Source organism: Nicotiana tomentosiformis, chromosome 3, assembly GCF_000390325.3.
Source record: "Nicotiana tomentosiformis chromosome 3, ASM39032v3, whole genome shotgun sequence".
NCBI classification, from domain to species: Eukaryota; Viridiplantae; Streptophyta; class Magnoliopsida; order Solanales; family Solanaceae; genus Nicotiana; species Nicotiana tomentosiformis.
The window spans coordinates 55,663,949-55,682,699 of NC_090814.1; positions in this window are offsets into that span (position 1 = coordinate 55,663,949).

An 18,751-nucleotide genomic window follows, 5' to 3' on the forward strand; every position below is an offset into this window, starting at 1 on the left:
ACTCGGGACTTACAAGAACATCATGGGAATTCAATTCTAAGAGAGAAGTTTTGCCAACATACCACACCTCGAGCTTTTTAAATTACTACAATGTTCCGGAAATCTTAGCTGCTTGGATCTATTTATAAATATAGCAAAATTGAACATAAATTATGAAGGAGTTCATAGTTCCAGCTCACTTGAGCATTTTATCAAACACTAGGTGTGCATTAAGGTTTCAAGATCCTCATATGGTGGATTCTTTCATCCCACTACCCAAAGTTTAACCAAATGAGCTCAACCATCTTCCCACCACCCTTGATGGTACATGCATGCATAATGAACAACTCCCATCCCCAAGAATTACCTTACTCATTACCTATTTCCAATTAAATCCTGGAATTGAGAGCTAGGGAGTAGAATCTTATCTCTAGGATGAACACCTAGTGAGTTCTTCTTGTAAATTCTTCAACTTTGAGCTAGAATTGATGAATAATAAGCTTAGGAACTTCCCCTCTCACTCTGTGGCACTCCCTCTCTCTAGAAATATAAGTTTTAACCTTCTATAATGATCCCTAAGGCTGTTTTATAAGAATGAGGTCGGTAAATGAAGCCCCGATGTAGATCTACGGTCAGCAAAATGGACCGCATAATGGCCCTGCGGAACTGGGCACTTCTGCCTCACTTTGCGACCGGTTTGTGGTCCGCAGACCTATTCTGCGGTCACATAATGCGCCGCAGAACCTCCCTCCGAAAATATTTGTGATGGGTTATGCGGCCCGCAAAATGATTATGCGGCCACATAATGGACCGCATAATGGTCTGAAAATTTGCACAGATTTCTGCATCAGTCTGCAGCAGATCTGCGGTCCGCAGATCAGTTCTGCGACCGCAGAGTGGACCGCAGAAATGCCCTGCACTTATAAAAATTTTCTTCAACTCCCCAACGCACTGTTCAACCCAAAAAGTCCGAACCACACGCTTAAGTCTACTTCGACACCACGAAACCCCGAGTTTTAGGTAAAATTTTACGGGGCCTTACATCCTCCCCCGCTTACAATCATTCGTCCTCAAATGAGGGTCAAAATTCACCATTAGCACCTAATGTGACTCAGCGGCTATAACACACACCAGCAGTTTCAAATTTTTGACTAACTCCCTAGAATTTTAGAAATTTTGCCATAGTCTCCATTGTAATTGGGGCCTATCCACCTGTTGGAAAATCCCAAAACTAGTCCTAACAACATAACTACAACACAACGATATAAAACAACAAGGAAACAACACCGGCCACAATGCCATTAAACATTACATTACCAACGAGGAGCAACCTCAATATAAGCCACACTAGGGAAACATAGTTTATAGAAAGTTAGCTTTCAACATCATGGACACAATTACATAGCTATTCAAATAAATTATGATACTTTATCTTCATCTATTCCTCGGCTTCCCATGTGGCCTCTTCGACTTGTTGGCTTTGCCATAACACTTTCATGAAGGCAATTTCTTTGTTCCTCAACTTTTGAACTTGCCTATGAAGAATGGCAACTAGAATTTCTTCAAACGTCAATTCTTTATTAATCTCAATAGTCTCGACCGGAACAATAAGCAATGAATCTCCAACCACCTTCTTCAACATGGATACATGAACCATCGGGTGCACAAAAGACATCTCTGGAGCTAGTTCTAGCCTGTAAGGCACCTGACCAATCCTCAGAATGATTCTTTACGGTTCGACATACCTCGGCCTCAATTTCCCTTTCTTACCGAACCGCATTATACCCTTCATAGGGGAAACCTTCAAGAATACCCAATCATCTTCTTTATACTCTAAATCCCTACGACGAACATCTAAATAGGACTTCTGATGACTCTGAGCAGTTTTCAACCGCTCCTTAATGATCTTAACCTTTTCCATAGCTTGATGCACGATGTCTGGCCCTATCAACTCCACTTAGCCAATCTCGAACCACCCAATGCGAGATCTACATCTTCTACCATATAAAGCCTGTGCCATCTGAATGCTAGCATGATAACTATTATTGTAGGCAAACTCTATGAGCGGCAAATGATCATCCCTGCTACCTTTGAAGTCAAGAACACAAGCGTGCAACATATCCTCGAGCGTATAAATAGTTTGCTCTACCTGCTCACCAGTCTGCGGGTGAAATGTTGTATTAAGATTCACCTGAGTACCCAAACCTTGCAGAAACATCTTCCAAAAATTAGCCGTGAACGGTGCCCCTCGATCTGAGATAATAGAAACTGGAGTGCCATGCAACTTGACTATTTCCTTGATGTACAACTGAGCATACTATTCCGCTGTGTCGGTAACCTTAACAGGTAAGAAGTGAGCTGATTTCGCGAGTCGATTCACAATCACCCAAATTGAGTCATACTTACGAGGCGTGAGAAGTAGTCCCACCACAAAGTCAATATTGATCATTTCCCACTTCCACATTGGAATTTCTATGTTCTGTACCAACCCACCAGGTCGTTGGTGTTCGGCTTTTACTTGTTTACAATTTGGTCATTTCGCCACAAAGTCCACTACACTCCTCTTCATATCATTCCCCCAGTAGACTTCCTTAAGATCATGATACAACTTTGTAGAGCCCGGGTGCATGAAGTACCTAGAAGTGTGAGCCTCGGTCATGATTCTTTCCCCGAGACCATCGATATTTGGAACACATAGTCGCCCTTGGTACCTTAGTGTACCATTATCCATGCCAAGAGAAAAGGCCATGGTCTTATATTTATGAATCCCCTCCTTCAATTGTACCAATAATGGGTCGTTGGACTACTTTTCCCTGACTTCCACAACAAGCGATGATTTTGCCCTATTTTGCACAATCACTCCTCCTTCACTAGAATTCGCAAGGCGAACTCCCAAACTAGCCAAACGATGAACCTCCTTGGCCATCGGCCTTTGATATGCCTCCAAGTGAGCCAAACTACCCCTAGATTTCTGACTAAGAGCATTCGCTACAACATTAGCTTTCCCCGGACGATATAGAAAATCGATGTCGTATTCCTTGAGTAACTCAAGCCACCTTCTCTGCCTCAGATTCAATTCCTTATGCTTGAAAATATATTGAAGACTCTAATGGTCCGTGAATATATCTATATGGACCCCACACAGATAATGATGCCAAAGCTTCAATGCAAATACCACCGTCGCAAGCTCTAATTCATGTGTTGGATAATTTTTTTCATGATTCTTGATTTGCCTAGAAGCATAAGATATAACCTTGCCATGTTGCATTAATACATACCCAAGTCCGATTCTTGAAGCATCATAATATATCACAAACCCACATGTACCCTCTAGTAGGGTCAATACCGGTGCCGTAAATAATCTTGATTTCAACTCTTGGAAGCTCCTTTCACAAGCATCTTACCATTGGAACTTAAGCGCCTTCTTCGTCAATTTAGTCAAAGTAGAGGAAAGAGTGGAGAACCCCTGCACAAATTTCTTGTTATATCCAGCTAAGCCCAAGAAACTATGAATCTCTGTTGGGGTAGTAGGTCTAGGCCAATTCTTCACAGCTGCAATCTTCTGAGGATCAATCTCAATTCCTTCTCTGGAGACGACATGACCCAAAAACGTGACAGATTCAAGACAAAACTCACATTTTGAAAACATCGCATACAACTTGTGCTGATATAGAGTCTGTAGAACTACCTTGAGATCGTCGGCATGGTCCTCTCGACTGCGTGAGTATACAAGGATATCGTCAATAAACACTATCACAAATGAGTTAAGAAAAGGCTTGAAGACTCGATTCATAAGATCCATACTAAAAATTCAAAGTGCCCATACCGGGTCCTGAAAGCTATTCTCGGAATATCCTGCTCCCTGATCTTCAATTGGTGATACCTGGATCTTAAATCAATCTTAGAGAATTACTTAGCACCCTACAATTGGTCAGACAAATCATCTATCCTTGATAGTGGGTACTTATTCTTGACCGTGACCTTGTTAAGCTGCCGATAGTCAATACACATCCTTAATGAACCATATTTTTTCTTACAACGAGGACCGGTATGCCCCAAGGCGACATACTTGGCCAGATGAACTTCTTCTCTAACAAATCCTTAAACTATTCTTTTAGCTCCTTCAATTCTGCTGGTGCCATTCTGTAGGGTGGAATAGATATAGGTTGCGTGCCTGGCATCACATCAATCCCGAAATCAATCTCCCTATCTGGTGGGATCCCAGGGAGCTCATCCGGAAAAACCTCCAAAAATTAATTTACAACCAGCACAGACTCAAGTGTAGGTGTCGCAACATCGGTGTCCGTAACCCGGACCAAATGGTAAATACACCCCTTGTTAATCATCTTCGTGGCCTTAAGGTAAGAAATAAACTTACCCTTTGGCACCACATCCTCCCCCTTCCATTCAATCACTGACTTATTTGGAAATTCAAACCTAACGGTTCTTGTTCGACAATCAAGCTTAGCGAAACATGAATAAAGCCAATCCATACCCATTATTACATCAAAATCAACCATCCCCAATTCAATGAGATCGGCCATGGTGCCCCGACCATGCACCATGACAACACAATCCCTATAAACCCGCGCGGCCATAATAGACTCACCAACTGGAGTAGATACAGAGAACGACTCATGAAGCTGTTCCAATTGTATGCCAAATTCCATAGCAACATAAGGAGTGACATAGGACAAACTGTAACCGGGATCAATAAGGGTATACACATCATGAGATTGGACAGTCAATATACCTGTGACAATATCTAGAGAAGCCTCTGAACTCTGGCGGCCCTTCATGGCATAGAAACGGCTGGGTCCTCCCAAACTCTGTGTGCCACCCCTAGATGCACCATTCCTTGAGGGTGTTGGGGTGCCTCGAGACGGAGGAGGTATTGCAAATGTAGTAGCTGCAGAACAGGCTGGCCTGCTACACCCCTGCCCATGCTCTGGTGAGACGAACGGTAATCCCTCTGAATGTGACCCCACATACCACATCCATAACATATGGGCCGGTCCATGAAACAGGCCCCAAAGTGAATCTTCCCGCACCTAGGGCAGGGCCTTAGCCATATGAAAGCATATCAATCATATGAAAGCATATCCACGGGTCGGGCCTTCCCTTATAGGGCACCCTCTACCCGCCTATCCTCTACCCCTAGCTCATTGTGTAGGTAGGGTAGCTACTGGAATGGGGCCCATAGACTGAGTGCTATGATAAAATCCACCTCTTCCGAGTTTGGGAAAATCTCTCATGATGTGCCTAGTATCGCCACACTCATAACGACCCCTCTGTGGGCATGGCTGCTGGTACTGAGTCTGTGGTGGGTAACCGGAATAACCATTGTAGGAACCCCGTGCAGGTGGTGGACTAAACATGACCGCCCCATATAAGTACCCTAAAGTCCCTAACTAACTAGTGCACCACGAGTAGTCTGAAGTGCGGACTGGACTGACCGACTGCCCGAGCTTCCACCGTGATGGGTCATAACTGAATAGTAGAATCCACTGAATCCTCCAGAACCTCGAGACCTCTTGGCCTCCTTATCCTCCCTCTTCTCACCCCGAATACGTTCTAACCTCTTGGCAATCTCCACAACCTGCTGAAATCGAGTATCAGTCTCCAACTCCCGATCCATGCTGAATCTAAGACTATAACTGAGCCCATCGATAAATCTGCGGACTCGCTACCTACCTGTAGGAACCAAAGTAGGTGCATTACGGGATAACTCACTGAACCTGATGGCGTACTCCTACACCATCATAGTGCCCTGACACAGTTGCTCAAACTCTGTATGCCACACATCCCGAGGGGTCTAGGGAACAAACTCCCTTAAAAACATCTCTAAAAACTGAGTACAAGTGAGTGGTGCTGCATCAGCTGGCCTACCCTCCTCATAAACATGCAACCACTAATATGCTGCCCCTGACAGCTAAAATATAGAAAAAGCAACTCCGCTAACCTCCACAATACCCATGGTGCGGAGAGTACGGTGAAGTTTCTCTAGTAAACCTTGTGCATCCTCGGTAGCTGTGCTAGTGAAAGTAGGTGGACCATACTTCTTGAGTGTCTCAAGCCTCTTCTACTCCTCATCTAATGCCCCTAGCCTGACCTCAGGCTGAACCGAAATAACGGGTTGTATAGGCATCCCACCCGAAACCTGACCAATATAAGCCCATTGCTCTGGAGTTCGGGCGGAGGGAGTATGAGCTCCTCCCCCAATCTGTGAAGTAACTGGTGCAATGGATATCAATCCTGCCTGAGCCAATGTACCAAACATGCTCAGGAATTGCGCTAAAGTCTCCTGAAGTTCGGGAATAACAACAGGCGCCTCCGGTGCCTGTACCCCAATTGGAGCTACTGGTGTCTCCTCAACTGCTACTTTGGCAGGTGCTCTAGGTGTGGCAGGTGCTCTAGCTGCGGCACATGCCCCTCCTCGTCCTCTACCCCAGGCCCGACCTCTAGTGGCTCTATCAGGGGGCACAAGTGTCTGGTCGGCTGATCCGGTAGCGCATGTCCTCACAATATGTGAGAGAATAGAGATACAAAGGCTCAACTTCGAAATTAACAAATCCGCATGACATGAACGAAAGAAGTGGAATTTTCCTAATAGTTCTATTGCCTCTCGAAGATAAGTACAAACATCTGTGTACCGATCCACAAGACTCTATTAAACTTGCTCATGACTCGTAAAACCTATGAACCTAGAGCACTGATACCAACTTGTCAGGACCCAAAATCCCGCCTTATACGTCGTGATGACACCAAGTCTCTAAGACTAGGTAAGCCAATTAGTTACAACAATTAAGCTAATTTAACAATGATATTTTAAATCAGAGATTTATATAAATACCGATATAAATATGAAATAAGCCTACGCGGCAATAATCACTACAACTTCCCAAGACTAGGTAATACAGAGTCACGTACTCTAGCTGAATACATAGAAAGATCTCAAAAATCAAAATACAATGCTGTTCGGATATCAAGCTGATAGTACAATAAAGGGAAAGTCTCCAAGGGACTGCGATGACCAAGCAACTCTACTTTGAATCTGCGCGATCAATAAGCTAACTCTACTTGAGTCCGATATCTCCAATACCTGGATATGCACAAAAATGTGAAGAAGTGTAGTATCGGTATACCATTGTCGGTACCCCATAAGTATCAAGATTAACCTCAGTGGAGTAGTGACGAGGTACAAGCCAAGACACCTACTAGTCAAAATAGCTTGTGCGGTGTAAAAGTATAAAGCTAATAATGAAAGTAGGAATCAGTAAATGGCAACAATAATCAACATATGATATAAACAGTAATGTAATAAGAACAGTGTTAAAGTACCAGCGAGAACATATAAGGAAACAAATAACAACCAACTAATCAAGTCGTTCTAACACAAGGCTCACAACAAATTGCTCCGAGATACTTCATCTCATAATCACAAGTAACGAGTCTCAACCACAAATCATATGCTCACTGCACATTGTTCCCACATTTCTAATCACAACAGCGTGGACAACTCACGTACCAATATCTCAATCCTCCGGGCATGGTCACATGCTCAATATCACAATCTGCCCAGCATGGTCACAAGCTCAATATCAGAATGAAAGTAGATAAGACAAGAATACATGGGGAGGATCAATAAATGTCAAGGTTCGTACACCTGAACTAGTGTAAGTGTCATGCTACGGTGTATGCTTGTGCGAGTGTACTATTATAGCCCAAGTCAACAAGTAATATCAAAGACAACGAGTAGCTCATTCAACCAACACAACAAGTCACGTAAGGTGTATGACATACACAAGGAAAAATACACCATCACACAAATATCATCAACAAAATTCCCCCATGCCATTACACATCATCCCTAACATTGCCATCCTTATCTCTCGGTTTCGATAACATCAATTTATCCACCCTTATCGCTCCGCCCAGACATTTAAACAATATCTACCCTTATTGCTCTGATAGCCACCTATATCACTCTGTCCTGACAATATCATTAGCCACCCGTATCACTCTGATAGCCACTCATATCACTCCGCATAATAGCCACCCTTGTTGCTCCGCCCGAACAATAACACAATAGACACCTGTATCACTATGCATAACAACAACAACGAGATGCCACCCTTATGCTCCGTATAACAACAATCAATCCACACAACAAATTCACATGTTCTAACATCACAACAACACGATGTAATAACTCGTACCACAAGTGCCCATAGGCCACAACCTTTCCAAAATAACAATGCAAATATCACCACAATACACAGCCAACATATCAAGTGTGATGTGTACAAAATCTTAATAAGAACGAAATGAACGGGGAAAGTAACTCAACAATGAACAACACCCCATTAAACAACAACTTCAACTAAAATAGGTTAATGACTTTCAATAACTTCAACTTCAATTAATTGCTTAAGAATAAACTCAATAATGAAGGTATTTCAATGAAATGGCAAACTTCGAATTCTAGTGTATGAAATAAGTTAACAATAAAAAGATGGCATGAACTAGCAACTAAGTCTAAATGCATGAGAATAACCTGGCAACAAAAGGATATAATGTAACAACAATTTCAATTAAGAATAACTCAACAATATCGTACCTGCTGATATGTACCGCCCATTTGGCCAATCGTCCCGAGAGATCGGGTTTATGCATTACATTCCTCAATGGGTGAGTAGTTACAACACATATGGGGTGACATTGAAAGTACGGTTTTAGCTTCCTATAGGCGCTTAGCAAAGCGAGTGCGAGTTTTTCTAGGTGAGTGTATCTAGTTTCGGCCTCGCCTAGAGTCCTGTACCTAGTTACCGCTATCTCAGATACTGCTAAGTACAGGTATAGCTGTTCGTCTGTCTTTAGAGTATGAAGCAGAGGTGGGCTCGAGAGATACCGCTTGAGTTCCTCCAAGGCTCGTTGGCACTCGGGGTCCATGAAAAGTTATTCTTTTTATTCAACAATGACAAGAACCGGTGGATCTTGTCGGAGGACCTCGAGATGAATCGCCCCAGGGCGGCTATGCATCTGGTTAACCATTGAACGTCCTTGATGTTATCCACAATAGTGATATCTTCGATGGCCTTGATCTTATCGATATTACGCTTGATTCCCCGGTTGGATACCATGAACCTGAGGAATTTCCCGGACCCGACTCCGAATGCACATTTCTCCGGATTTAGCTTCATATTGTACTTCTTCAATATGCTAAAGGTTTCTTGCAAATGTTTGAAATGGTCCTTTGCTTGCAGGGACTTAACCAACATATCTTCAATGTAAACCTCCATTGATTTTCCAATTTGTTCTTCGAACATCCTATTTACTAGACGTTGGTAAGTGGCACTGACATTTTTATAGTCCGAATAGCATCACGTTATAGCAGTATATGCCATACTTAGTGATGAAGGAAGACTTTTCCTGATCGCCCGGGTCCATCCGAATTTGGTTGTACCCGGAATAAGCATCGAGAAAACTGAGGATCTCGTGGTCGGCCATTGCATCGATCATGCGATCGATGTTAGGCAAAGGGAAAGAATCCTTGGGACACGCTTTATTCAAGTCTTTATAGTCTACACACATTCTTAATTTTTTTCCCTTTTTAATGATTGCTTCTACGTTTGCTAACCAGTCCGGGTACTTAACCTCCCGAATGGACCATATTTTAAGGAGTTTAGATACCTCATCCTTGATGAACGCATGCTTGACATCGGACTGGGGTCTCCTCTTCTGCTTGACCGGGTGGAACTTTGGGTCTAGGATTAGCCTGTGAGTGGTTATTTCCGGTGGGATCCCTGTCATATCAAGGTGGAACCGAGTGAAACAATCTATGTTAGCTATAAGGAATTGAATGAGTTTTTTCCTGAGCTCGGGACTCAACCCTGTGCCCAGGTATACCTTTCGATCGGGCAAGTGCTTGATCTGTATGACTTGCTCCAGTTCCTCGACTATCGATTTGGTAGCATCAGAATAGCCAGGGTCTATAAAAGACCTGGGAACCCCATAATTGTCATCTTCATCGTTCCTCTGCTTCTCCAGTTGGGTCGGGGCCAGTGTAGGTAGTTGTTATTTGGCTTCTTGCCTTATGCCCGAACCCAGACCTTTTGTCATTGTAAGTGCGGATACCGGGACCACCTCGTGGACCGCGAACATCTCCTTTGCAGCTGGTTATTCTCCATAAATTATTTTTATCCCTCTCGGTGTTGGGAATTTCATCACTTGGTGCAGAGTCAAGGGTACTGCCCTCATGTTGTGGATCCATGGCCTTCCGAATAGAGCATTGTACCTCATGTCTCCTTTGATTACATAGAACTTGGCTTCCTAAATGGTCTCGATGACGTTCACCGGTAATGTTATCTCCCCTTTATTGGTCTCACATGCCATGTTGAATCCGTTTAGAACTCGGATTGCAGGCATGATCTGATCTTGTAAGTTGAGCGGTTCCACGACCCTCTATCTGATGATGTTGGCCGAGCTACCTAATCTTGTGGGGCTGCACGATCCCTTCAGCATCCTCGTCGTTTAAAGACAAGGTTCCCTCTGGCACGTAATCCCGAGTCCATTTTTCCCTTGTGATGGATACTTTGGTGAGCTTCATCATCGGCCCCTGGGGAACATCGACCTCGCCGATGATCAAGTTAATGTCATGCTGAGGTTCCTCCTTCTCGATCTGTTTATTAGAATCTCTATTCCTAAAATGATTCTTGGCTCGATCGCTAAGGAACTCTCGGAGATGTCCGTTGTTGAATAACCAGGCTACGTCCTCTCTTAATTGTCGGTAATCCTCCGTTCTGTGGCTGTGAGTTCCGTGATATTTGCACATTAGGTTAGAATCCCTTTTGTTTGGATTGGACTATAGAGGTCGAGGCCACTTGGTGTCTCTGATGCACCCGTTGGCGGTTACAATAGCAGCAACATTGACGTTGAAGTTGTACTCTGATAACCTCGGTGCTTTCTTAGGCCCGATGGTCCTGTCAAAATCGTTTTTGCTTATGCATCCCCAATTATTTTGACTGTGACCGCTTCTCATTTCATTTCTCGCAAGGTTTTATCCAAATCCGTTACTCATACGATCACCGATATCGACTTATATCGGTCCCTACTTGGCCTTGGTTCACGATCAATGTCTCTTTTGGGCCTGTCACTGGCTCGGATAGGATAAATAGACACAGAAGGGGCCCCAAGCTGATCATCTTCGACTGTAATTTTTGACTGATATCAGTTATGCACATCGACCCAAGTTACAGTCAGATATTCTACTAGATTTTGCTTCAACTGCTATGAAGCCAACGAGCTTCGAGTATTGAGTCCTTGGGTGAAGGCCAGAATAACCAAATCGTCTGCAACCGGAGGCAGGTCCATCTGTTCCATTTGAAACCGGGACACAAATTCTATGAGCATCTCATTATCCCTCTGTTTTACTTTGAAAAGGTCTGACTTCCTGGTCTCGACCTTGATAGCCCCGGCGTGTGCTTTTACAATAGAATCAGCAAGCATAGCAAACTATTCAATAGAGTTAGAAGGTAGGTTGTGATACCATATCATAGCTACTTTTGACAAGGTCTCTCCAAATCTTTTCAGCAAGACAGACTCGATCTCATCATCTTCTAAGTCATTCCCCTTGATGGCACACGTGTATGATGTCACATGTTCATTTGGGTCAGTTGTCCCGTTGTACTTAAGAATTTCAGGCATGCGGAATTTTTTAGGGATCGGCTTTGGGGTTGCACTAGGGAAGGGTTTCTGAACTAACTTCTTGGAGTCTAGGCCTTTCAATATCGGTGGCGCTCCAGGGATTTTGTCAACCCTGGAATTATAAGTCTCCACCTTCTTGTCGTTAGCTTCAATTTTCTTTTCTCTTGCTTCCACTGGTTTTTTTAATTCCTCGATCATCTTTATTATTTCGGGGTTGGTTCTGGGTATAACTTCATTTGGCCTATGTGCGGCTGGTTTATTTCTGCGAGTGTTTTCCAGGGATGATTCGGGCTCAACTCTATTAGGAGCGTGGCTTCGGTTCTATAGTTGGGCTATCGCTTCCTGCTGAGCCTGCAGCATTTCGAAGATCACCCACAAGCTGATCCCATCTCCGTCACCGTCATGAGCATTTTGATCTACCAACCGGACTCCCCCGCAGATGCTGTTCTCAGGATTGGTGGGCAAATTCGTGTTGATGGACACATGTGAGCTGGCATCGATCGGGTCTACGACCGGAATTCCATTGGGATCGGCGGGCGCACCTCGTTACCTGGCACTATATTGTTATTCTCGCCATGGTGGCCAAACTCAACATCCATTTTTAGAGGGGCAGATTGGGAGTTCGACATTTTAACGCATACATGAAATCAAAGGCACTTCAAAGAACAAATGTGAAGTAGGGTGTGTTAGAAAAATTTGTATCAAACCACCGCTATTATCCTTAGCCTGTTACACCCTATATTTTCGTACGTAAAAGTGCATTGTAAGCAAACTAATGTAAGACAAAAAATAAGATCATCTTTGGAAGTATATAAAGTAAGTTATCATGTTACCTCGGAGGTTACAAATATTAAAGATCATGAACAACAAGTACAAAGAGGGTTGGAAGGTTCAGAAGCTAAGGAATTGAAGAAAATAATGTTTTGTCGAAAGTCGACAAGTTAGGAATGTTATAACCCGTACCTTTGGGGTGAGACTAGGATTCTTAACACGATAAAAAGATTATGTTATTAGTTATGTTAGTCGTATTATAGTTGTGTGTTATGTTTTGAAGTCAGGCGAGTTGAGGAACAAAAGTCGATGAAAGTCATCACAAGATACGTTCATAAGTTTTACTGAAATTTGGGTCAAATGTAACTGCGATTTTCTCCCAATATACTTATAGTTATGGGGTGTTCCATCCATCACATTGAAGATCTATGAGTCTATTTGCTAACGTATTAAACCGTTTGTCAATACGACATTGGAGAGAGAAAGATATACAATTTTGCGAGACTGCGAAGACTGCTAGGTGACAAGTAGGTGTGTCACCTACTTGCTTAAATAAGAGGATTATATATGTCCAAAAATGGGCCAGTTCGGGTCATCCAAAGAGACCTTTTAAAGTCTATTTCCTTCATATATTACACTGATGCTGCTTGTTTTAATACAAAATAAGTTTGTCGTTCATTGGGCGATAGTTGTACTTTTCGTAACTTATTGATAGTATTATTATCGTTGTTGTAGATTAAGGTGCGAAGAGGTGAGTTCAACTTGGTGATTCGAAAGATTGTGATAAGCTATGTTAAGGCAAAACCTTTCCTTTATTTTGGCATGATCCCGTAACTACATGAGTTTGCTAACGAGAAATAAAGAGAAGTTCGTATTCCTGAACTTATGTACATTATCCTATCCTCATAAGTTACAGTATTCTCCCTTATCAGGACTTTATATTCAGTTAAGTATTGTTTTCTTCCAGTCAAGAGAGAAGAGGGTCTATATATATACATTATTACAGTACTTTCACCACCATCGAGCTATAATCAATGGGCAAGCCTCTATTGGGCAACCTCTGATTAGATGGTGAGTTATATGCCGAGCCTACTGTGGCCTAGCGCCTATGAGCGAGCCCAGAATGGCCGAAATATAGATCCTAGTATGGCCGAGCGCCTATGAGCGAGCCTACTATGGCAGAGCAGTTAACGTTCCAAGCCTTATAGGGTTGGACAACTATTTTACTTACTATATTGAGAGAGTTGAGTCAGTATCAACAGGTATATATCTCCAGATCATCTCTGACTCCCAGTTACTTTTAGTTATTATATTATCACTTTAGTTTCAGCTTTCAATTATTCTATTGCCTTACATACTCGGTAAATTATTTTGTACTGGCGTCCCATTTATGGGGACGCTGCATTTCATGCATACAGGTTCGGATAGACAACCTGGTAGACCTTCTCCGTATGTGCTATCCGTGATCAGCTTGATCGATAAGCTCCACGTCCTTCGGAGTTGCCGAGTCTAGGGTTTTGAGTACATATTATGTATATATGTATATATATTATGGGTAGGTCAGGGCCCTGTTCTGACCACAATACATCCATCAGTAGAGGCTTGTAGACATATCCTGTCAGTTAGTGCAGTATGTTGGGCTTGTAGGCCTTGTATGTATATTTTGTTGGTTTGTCAGCTGTAGTAGTTATGACGTCCTTGTCGGTCCAGATTTATATGGATGTTTAGTCAGAGTTAGTTTCCATTCAGTTTTATATTTTGTTTCATAAATTTTCTTGCAATGTGGCACCATGGCCAAAGTATGATATTGTATGTTCAGAGTCCCCCACTCGCAAGTTGGTATGCTAGGTTAAGTGAGGCACCGGGTGCCAGTCTCGCCCCCCAAGTTCGGGGCATGACAAACTTTGTATCAGACCATTTCTATCCTGGGGAGTCTACAAGCCGTGATGTGATGTACACCACATTATATAAGTAGGGAACTACAAGGCATTTAGGAGTTGGTTACCCCTTCTTTCAACTCTAAATCGTGTTTTAGAATTGAGTTATAGGAAATTTGATTTAAACTTACATGTTAGTGTTTGCATGCACAGATGACGGTGACTAGGAAGACTACAGCTAGCCAGAGGAGAGATATAGTAGTAGGTGAGGGGACCAGCAGGGTACCCCCAGTAGATGGGGCCCAGTTTGAGGCCCAGGGTGAGACCCCTACTCAGCCATTACCGACTCCTCCACCACCTAAGCAGATTCTTAGGGATACTGCACCTCCAGTTCCCCCCTCCACTTCCATCAGATCAGGACTTGAGGAGTGCAGTGCATTTGTTGACACAATTGGTAGCTACCCAGCAACAGGCTAGGACATCAGGTATTGCAGGATCTTCTGAGGGGTCTTGGAGATCAAGGGTCCGAGAGTTTATTGCTTTGAGTCCCCCGGAGTTCACGGGGATAGATCAGAGGGAGGACGCGTAGGATTTCGTAGATCAGCTTCACAGGATCTTCCGGGTTATGCATGCCACGGAGAAAGAGGCAGTTGAGCTGGGACCTTTTAACTCCGAGATATAGTTGTCCTTTTGTACAAGGGATGGGAGAGGTCCAGGGGACGTGATGCACCTCCAGCTATTTGGGAGAAATTTTCAGCTGCCTTCCATGAGCAGTACTTACCGCAGGAGATCCGACAGGTTCGAGTAGATCAGTTTCTATCCCTCAAGCATGGCAATATGAGTGTTCGAGTGTATAGTCTCTGTTTTGACTCATTGTCTAGATATGCTCCATCCATAGGTTCTACTATGCGGGACAGGATCCACAGGTTTATAGCAGGGTTGGCCCCAGAGTTGATCGAGGCATGTACCACTGCTGCATTGTAGGATAGTATGGATATCTCCCGGAATCAGGCATTCGTCCAGAATATAGAAAGGGGTAGGTGTCGGTAGCAGGGTACAAAGAGGACTGAGCAAGGCAACGTAAGAGGATGAGATTTACCAGGTCTCAAGAGCAGTCTAAGGGTAGTTATAGGCCCCAGTACTTCGGACGTCCACCTGGGTCTCCCCCGCCTCAGTTGTAGGGTTACAGGTATGACCGCTATACTCAGTCAGGACCAAGTGAGAGCTCATGAGCATCGAGTTTGCAGTGACAGCAAGGTGTAGGGAAGGCATGGTCATTTACGCCGCGGTGTACATCTGTGGTAAAGGACACTTGGTCCAATACCGAGCAGGTTCTGACACTTGTTATACATGTGGGCGTCCGGGTCATATGATGAGAGATTGACCAAATAAAGATTCTAGGGGTATGGCACAACTAACATGTTCAACAGAAGGACCATTTATGTCTGTACATCCTTCAGGGCGCGAGTCTCAGTCTTCGGCTGGTAGAGGTTGAGGCAGAGGTATAGGTTCCAGTTCAAGTGGTAATCAGAACAGTATCTATGCTTTAGCAGGTCGACAGGACTAGGAGTCTTCACCAAATGTTGTGACAGGTATATTGACCATTTGCTCTTACGATGCTTATGCCTTGATAGATCCAGGATCTACTTTATCGTATATTACCCCATTTGTCACGGGGAAGTTTGGTATAGTGCCTGAAATACTAAGTGATCCTTTTGTGGTATCTACACCAGTCAGGGAATCGATTATTACTAGACGGGTTTACCGAGGTTGTACGGTGACAGTTTGTAGTTGTCAGACCTCAGCCGACCTAGTTGAGCTAGAGATGATGGATTTTGATACTATCATGGGCATGGACTGGTTGGCAGCTTGCTATGCCACAGTTGATTGCCGAGCAAAGGCAGCCTAATTTCATTTTCCGGGTAAGCCAGTCCTTGAATGGGTAGGTAATACAGTGACACCCAGAGGTAGGTTTATTTCCTATCTAAAGGCGAGGAAAATTATCGCAAAAGGGTGCATTTATCATATTGTGTGAGTTAGAGATACAAATGCTAAGATACCTACACTTCAGTCTATTCCAGTAGTTAGAGAGTACGCAGATGTGTTTCCAGATGAGCTTCCAAGTATTCCTCCAGAGCGAGAGATTTATTTTAGCATTGATTTGCTTTCGGGAACTCAGCCAATATCCATCCCTCCGTATAGAATGGCACATTCCGAATTGAAGGAGTTAAAAGAGCGATTAAAAGATTTGCTGGAGAAAGGTTTAATCAGGCCTAGTACCTCACCTTGGGGAGCACCAGTATTGTTTCTACAGAAGAAAGACGGCTCACTGAGGATGTGTATCGATTATAGGCAGTTGAACAAGGTAACTATTAAGAATAAGTATCCACGTCCAAGGATCGATGACTTGTTTGATCAGTTGCAAGGGGCTAGATGCTTTTCAAAGATAGATTTGAGGATGGGGTTCCACCAGGTAAGAGTTCGGGAGAAAGATATTCCGAAGATAGCCTTTAGGAAGGATATGGCCATTTCGAGTTTCTTGTCATGTCCTTCGGGTTGACTAATGCACCCGCTGTATTTATGGACTTCATGAATAGCCTATTCTGTCCATTTTTAGATCTGCTCGTGATAGTATTTATTGATGATATTCTGGTTTATTCACGTTTAGAGGAGGAGCATGCGAGCGGTACTCCAAACCCTCCGTGATCGTAAGTTGTATGCTATGTTTTCTAAATGTGAGTTCTGGTTGAAATCTGTAGCATTCTTGGGGAATATTGTATCCGATAAAGGTATAAAGGTACACATTTAGAAGATTGAGGCCGTGAAATCTTAGCCTAGACCTACCACTCTGACAGAGGTTCGTAACTTTCAAGGCTTAGCAGGATACTACCGGAGGTTCATAGAGGGGTTTTCTTCCCTTTCGGTTCCATTGACGAAGTTGACACATAAAGCAACTATGTTTCAGTTCACAAAGGCTTGCGAGTGGAGTTTCCAAGAGCTTAAGAACAGGTTGACCTCAGCACCAGTTCTAACACTTCCAGAGGGTCCAGAGGGTTATGCCGTGTGTTGTGATGCCTCTGGTGTCAGGTTAGGATGTGTCCTGATGCAACATGGGAATGTAATTGCGTATACTTCAAGGCAGTGGAGGAAGCACGAGAGGAATTATCCAACCCACGACCTCGAGTTAGCTACGGTTGTCCATGCTCTTAAGATATGGAGGTATTATTTATACGGTGTTCATGTTGATGTATTTACAAATCATAAAAGCCTGCAATACATCTTCAACCAAAATGAGTTGAATTTGCGACAGAGGCGATGGCTACATTTATTGAAAGATTACGATGTTAACATTCTCTACCATCCAGGGAAGGCTAATGTTGTAGAAGATGCGTTAAGTCACCGATCTACGGGTAGCTTAGCACATGTAGAGGCTGAGAAAAAAGAATTAGCTAGAGAGATTCATCAATTGGCTTGTTTAGGGGTTCGGTTAGTAGATTCTGACGATGGTGGAGTAGTACTCCAAAACATTGCAAAATCATCTCTCATAGATGAAGTCAAGGAAAGGCTACATTGCAAAATCATCTCTCATAGATGAAGTCAAGGAAAGGCTACATTGCAAAATCATCTCTCATAGATGAAGTCAAGGAAAGGCAGTACGAGGACCTAGAGTTGAGAGAGCGAGTTCCGCACCAGAAGAAGCCATTGTTAGATCTCATGTAAGATGGGGTTCTCAGATACAGGGGTCGTCTGTATGTTCCAGATGTAGCAGGGCTATGAGACAGGATTATGTTAAAGGCACATTATTTGTGATAATCCATTCATCCTGGGTCGACGAAGATGTATCATGAAATTAAGAATGTGTACTAGTGGAACGATATAAAGAAGAACATTGCTGCGTTTGTCGCCCAGTGTCCTAGTTGCCAGCAGGTGAAGGTAGGGCACCAGAAGCCTTGAGGGCTAATGCAGACTATAGAGATCCCGACGTTGAAATGGGAGGCGATAAACATGGACTTTGTCATGGGTTTGCCTCGTTCTCATCGTAAGTTCAATTCTATATGGGTGATAGTCGATAGGCTCACAAAAGCAGCCCATTTCCTACCAGTCAGATCTACATATACAGCCGAAGATTATGCAAAGTTATATATTAAGGAGATATTGTTACTACACGGAGTACCAATATCTATTATAAAGGACTGTGGGGCCCAGTTTGTAGCACATTTCTGGAGGTCATTTCAGAGAGGTCTAGGAACTCAGGTGAATCTCAGCACAACTTTTCATCCACAGGCTGATGGACAAGTTAAGCTATAATTCAGACGCTCGAGGATATGTTACGAGCATGTGTGTTGGATTTTAAAAGAAGTTGGGATGAACATCTACCTCTTATCGAGTTTGCATATAATAACAGTTACCACTCTAGT